We start from the raw sequence: 6,452 nt of genomic DNA, 5'->3' as shown, positions 1-6,452 counted from the left end.
ACCCCACATAGCCTGGTTCCTCTCTAGGTTTCGTCCTAGGTTTTGGCCTTTCTAGGGAGTTTTTCCTAGCCACTGTGCTTCTACACCTGCATTGCTTGCTGTTTGGGATTTTAGGCTGGGTTTCTGTACAGCACTTTGCGATATCAGCTGATGTATGAAGGGCTATATAAATCAATTTGATTTGATGGCGGCAAAAGAACGCAGCGTTCCAAGAAAAACACTTGCTATCCACAGTAAAATTTGGTGGTGGTTCCATCATGCAGTGTGGCCAGTGCCGGTACTTGGAATCTTGTTAAAGTTGAGGGTCGCATGGATTCCACTCAATATCAGCAGATTCTTGAGAACAATGTTGAAGAATCAGTCACAAAGTTGAAGTTACGCCGGGGCTGGATATTTCAACAAGACAACGACCCAAAACACTGCTCAAAATCTACCTGGGAATTTATGCAGAGGAACAAGTACAATGTTCTGGAATGGCCATCCCAGTCCCCAGACCTGAATGTCATTGAGAATCTGTGGGATGATTTGAAGCGGGCTGTCCATGCTAGGCAACCATCAAACCTAACTGAACTGGAGATGTTTTGTGAGGAAGAAGGGTCCAAAATACCTTCATCCAGAATCCAGACACTCATTAGAGGCTATGGGAAGTGTCTAGAGGCTGTTATTTTAGCATAAGGAGGCTCTACTAAATATTGATGTGATTTTTCTATTGGGGTGCCCAAATGGATGCACCTGTCTAATTTTGTTTTGATGCATATTGCACATTTTCTGTTAATCCAATAAACCTAATTTCACTACTGAAATATTACTGTGTCAATCAGTTATTTGATAGATCAAAATGAAATTGCTGATCCAAACACCCAATTATTTATAAATGGAAATTGTCAGGGGCGCCCAAACCTTTTCATACGACTGTATACAGTTTGTTTGTGAAGACTATTTCTAAGATGCATACATGCTTTTCCTTATACTCTAATACCGGTGCTAGCACATGCGCAGATCAAATACACTGCTGGAACGCGGATTAGACTGTTTACATGTCCTAACAATTCCCAATTTTGCAAGAGTGGTGCATGGGTAAAATCACCGGGGAAGCCAAGCCAGGAAAAAATAATCAATATTAGAACCTGTGTTGTGATATTTGCATTGTTTGATCTATAACCTGTTCGTTCATATGCCTTGCCACCGTGATATATAGGCATAAAAGTGAATTTATGCTTGATCCGAAAATGTGATAGAAGGCTCCATATGGAGGGTGTGACACAAAAGCAGAGTCTCCGAAGGGATGCAGAAGCCAAATCGAGCTCCTTACCGCCTCCCAAATTTTGTAACGATGAAAGGAGCTGCATGATCAGTCTGATATCTGCATTTGGCCTCTGCAGAAGCCAGGGCATTCATACTTCTTGGTTTCGCAGAGCTGTTGTGAATTTAGTTGTCAAGGAAGTGAGCTTGTTTATACAGGGCCTCCCGCCCCCACCTACTTCAACCATTCATGTCAATGCTGAGCTATACAGCATAATTTAGCTTATTTATCATTCAGTTTGTTTCATTCATGTGACAGACCAATACCTCACAAGGCTGCTTCTCTGTAAACTGAGACCTTGAAACGGAGATATCTTTCGTTCTCAAAACAAGGTTCTGGGCGTACTGCCAAATTGTAGATAGAAAAGCACAAACATAACATTTTCCATCACACTATTTTCATCTATAATGTGTATGGACATAACTCACATGCTCCAAATAAGACCCTTTTTGCCCAGTTTACCAGAAAATTACAGGATTTATGCAACAAATACTCAGAGGCTGATAGTTTTTCTCCTAGAATGAGTCAAAGCTCCCAAAAAAGAAATATAACATCGTTATGCAAGGAACTCTCCGTTGACGATGCCTGACGTTATTTCAATCTGGATGTAAAGGGCTATACCTGGACCAATAAAACTACAATACAAAAATTTAGATTCTATTTCTTCCTAATTTCCCCCTTTTTGTTACAATTCGTTATAGATGTAGATCATCAGTTGGCTCCCTTTTCTGATCATTTAATTTAATTGAATTTGCTGCTAAAAAAAATCTAAGGGTATTCAATATTTTTGAAATTAAACAAAACACTTGTTAAAGATCCTATTTTCATTGGAAACATCAAATTGTTAGCCAAAGATATTGCTTTGCAAGAAAAAACTTCTTCAAATATCAAGTCAGAGTTGTAGCCATTAAACCATCCAAAGAGCTGAAGCACCTGAAGAACCTTAGATTATCTTGGTCATCAAATGTTTTTCTCTATCTCAAGAAGTCTGTATTTAAATCTTTACAACTAGAATTAGAACAGTTTTACACAAATCTGGCAAATGGTGCCTTTGTCAGATCAAGAGCAAAATTGATTGAAGAGTGGAAAAGAAACACCAGTTATTTCTTTGCGCTTGAAAAGAGAATATACAAAAGAAAATATATAATGGCACTCAAACTTAATGATGTATTATGCAAAGATCCCATTACAATATCAACATTTGTCATTTCCTTTTCTGAAAATCTTTACAACTCACAATTTCAGGAAGATTGTTGTGAAAGCTACATTTGCCACGTTCAGAATTATTTCCCTGTGATTGGGGAAGATTTCCCATCAGTTTGTGAATCACCTGTGTCAATCAAGGAAATGAGAGAGGCTCTAAATTCAATTTAAAAAAATGGAAATCACCTGGCCCTGATGGCCTGTCAGTTGAATTCTATAGACAGTTTTGGGAGTTACTAGAATACCCTATTTTTTTTGTTTCAAGATTGCATTGAAAATGGTGAAATGGTCTCCACCATGAAACAGGGCCTTATTTCACTGATTCCCAAGCCTGATAGAGTCCCTTATCTTATCGACAATTGGAGACCAATTACTTTATTCAATACTTATTACAAATGGATTGCTCTGGTTTATGCCAAAATATTAAAGAAGAATAGATACCATTTTAAAAGAGACTCAAACAGGCTTTATGAAGGGCCATCACATAAGTTTCAACATTCGTTTAGCCTTGGACCTTTTCGATTATTCAGATGCAATTGACTCAAATGCTGTTATTTTTATTTTTAGACTTCTGTAAAGACTTCGACTCAATTGAACATTAATTTCTCTTTGGTCTCAAATTGTTTGGGTTTCGGTGAACATTTTATCAAAGTCATTCGCATGTTTAACAGATATAAATAGTTCTGTGATACTTAACCTTAATACATCCAAAAGATTCAGTATTAACAGAAGTGTCTGACAGGGATGCCCAATTTTGTCATTTTGGTAGTGGAACTTCTACCTATAGATATTCTGAATAATGCAAATCTGCATGTTTTTTTATTTTTTTTTAACAGAAAAATGAAAATATCCCAACTGGCTCATGATACTACTCTTTAAAAAAAGACAAAGACCAGGTCGTGCATGCCCTTAATGCTATCACTGCATTCACTATTCCGTCTGGATTAAAACAGAATATTTCTAAACGTGAAATCTTATGTTTATATGACTGATAAAGAAATATAAAATATTCCTGTAAAGGACTGTTAAATATTTAGGAATACATAAAAAAAAACAGTTCGACAACATGGATTTCTCTCCTAAAATTAAGAAAACTAAGATCTGAAGGTCTGGAAGTGTTGGATTTTGTTGACAAACACTTTCAAGATCAATTGGTTGAAAATATGTTTGGTCAATACAGAATCAATTTGCTATTTCATTCCAAACAATGTGTTTAATACATTTGGAGGTCTTACATTTTAAATTAAATTTGTAATTATATTCCTGAAAGATTACCTGCTAAATTGGCTAGGTTTCACCAACAAGCTTTAATGTCCTGGAAAATATGTTTCCTGCACAACCTTTCCCCAGATAAAGCTCTTTTGTGGAATAATTCAGACATACAGTGCCTTGCGAAAGTATTCGGCCCCCTTGAACTTTGCGACCTTTTGCCACATTTCAGGCTTCAAACATAAAGATATAAAACTGTATTTTTTTGTGAAGAATCAACAACAAGTGGGACACAATCATGAAGTGGAACGACATTTATTGGATATTTCAAACTTTTTTAACAAATCAAAAACTGAAAAATTGGGTGTGCAAAATTATTCAGCCCCTTTACTTTCAGTGCAGCAAACTCTCTCCAGAAGTTCAGTGAGGATCCCTGAATGATCCAATGCTGATCTAAATGACTAATGATGATAAATACAATCCACCTGTGTGTAATCTAGTCTCCGTATAAATGCACCTGCACTGTGATAGTCTCAGAGGTCTCATTGCACAAATCTGGCCTTTATGGAAGAGTGGCAAGAAGAAAGCAATTTTTTAAAGATATCCATAAAAAGTGTCATTTAAAGTTTGCCACAAGCCACCTGGGAGACACACCAAACATGTGGAAGAAGGTGCTCTGGTCAGATGAAACCAAAATTGAACTTTTTGGCAACAATGCAAAACTTTATGTTTGGCGTAAAAGCAACACAGCTCATCACCCTGAACACATTATCCCCACTGTCAAACATGGTGGTGGCAGCATCATGGTTTGGGCCTGCTTTTCTTCAGCAGGGACAGGGAAGATGGTTAAAATTGATGGGAAGATGGATGGAGCCAAATACAGGACCATTCTGGAAGAAAACCTGATGGAGTCTACAAAAGACCTGAGACTGGGACGGAGATTTGTCTTCCAACAAGACAATGATCCAAAACATAAAGCAAAATCTACAATGGAATGGTTCAAAAATAAACATATCCAGGTGTTAGAATGGCCAAGTCAAAGTCCAGACCTGAATCCAATCGAGAATCTGTGGAAAGAACTGAAAACTGCTGTTCACAAATGCTCTCCATCCAACCTCACTGAGCTCGAGCTGTTTTGCAAGGAGGAATGGGAAAAAATGTCAGTCTCTCGATGTGCAAAACTGATAGAGACATACCCCAAGCGACTTAGAGCTGTAATCGCAGCAAAAGGTGGCGCTACAAAGTATTAACTTAAGGGGGCTGAATAATTTTGCACGCCCAATTTTTCAGTTTTTGATTTGTTAAAAAAGTTTGAAATATCCAATAAATGTCGTTCCACTTCATGATTGTGTCCCACTTGTTGATTCTTCACAAAAAAATACAATTTTATATCTTTATGTTTGAAGCCTGAAATGTGGCAAAAGGTCGCAAAGTTCAAGGGGGCCGAATACTTTCGCAAGGCACTGTAACTGTAAGGAATAAGTCATTGTTTTAGCCTAATTGGTATGAGAGGAATTTTAACTTTGTTCATGATGTTTTCAACAATAGGGGTAATATTCTTTCATATATGAACAATTTATAACATTGAATAAGTATCCAATACCTTTCAGAGAGTTTATGTGATCAAAGCTATTCCCAGTGGTCGAACTACACTAATGAAAACTCATCTTAGCTTTGGTGATGATCACAGATCTTATCCAGAACTCAGCTTGGGAGGTATGGGCTTACTTGTGATTCTCTGTTCTGATGAAACCAAGGTTGAAATCTTTGGCCTGAATGCCAAGCATCACATCTGGAGGAAACCTGGCACCATCCCTACAGTGAAGCACGGTGGTGGCAGCATCATGCTGTGGGGATGTTTTTCAGTGGCAGGGAAACTAGTCAGGATCAAAGGAAAGATGGAGCAAAGTACAGTAGGGTAGTAGGATCGGAATCACCGTTATAATCATTGGCCAGTATGGAAACTTAAGAAAAAAGTCTAAATCCCTATCTCCATCCATGGCTAATTTATGAAAGGGACTATTTTAGCTAGCTAGCTACCCACAGGATGACAACAAGATGCAACAATTCAAGATGTTTCTTTTTTGATGAGACAGGACCATTCACAGCGGAGCGCACTCAGTTTCTCTCAACACTAATTACCTATTTTATATATATTTTTAATTGAGGCCAAATGCTCGCTGGCTTCCCTTGCATTCAATGCTACGGTGGCAACAATGTCATTCTCTTTTTGACCAGACAGCATCAGATAGATGAGCTACACATACCGAGAAAGAGGGGCGCTGTTTCGCTCGCTCAGATGCTTTCTCTGGTGAGATAGTCAGCCTTTTGTGAATTGAATGAAATTCATGAGAAACAGAGACAAAAGACAGAAAATATATATTTTTCTTGGTCAATTCTTTGGGGAAGCTTAGCTTCCCTTGGCATCCATGGATACACGCCACTGATAATTCTTTAAAGTACTCCGAAAACCAAGTGTTTTAATAGGCATATGCTTTGTTTCTGACCTTATGCCGATTAAGATAAGCAGAGTAAGGTGTTTACATGACTATTTCCATAATCTGTCTACTGCCATAATCAGTTTAATATGAAATTATTAATGTGCATGTAAACACTCAGAGAATGACCAATCACATTTTTATGTGAATTTGGTTGGATCACCCCGAAAAGTTACTTAGCAGATAGTTGACTGCACAGAGATGAGGGTTTGTGGACGATAAAAATTTAAAAATACAGA

The sequence above is a fragment of the Oncorhynchus kisutch genome, linkage group LG8 (assembly GCF_002021735.2).
Source record: "Oncorhynchus kisutch isolate 150728-3 linkage group LG8, Okis_V2, whole genome shotgun sequence".
In the NCBI taxonomy this organism is placed as follows: Eukaryota; Metazoa; Chordata; class Actinopteri; order Salmoniformes; family Salmonidae; genus Oncorhynchus; species Oncorhynchus kisutch.
The sequence above is the reverse complement of the archived record's forward strand: the minus strand, read 5'-3'. Positions refer to the sequence as shown.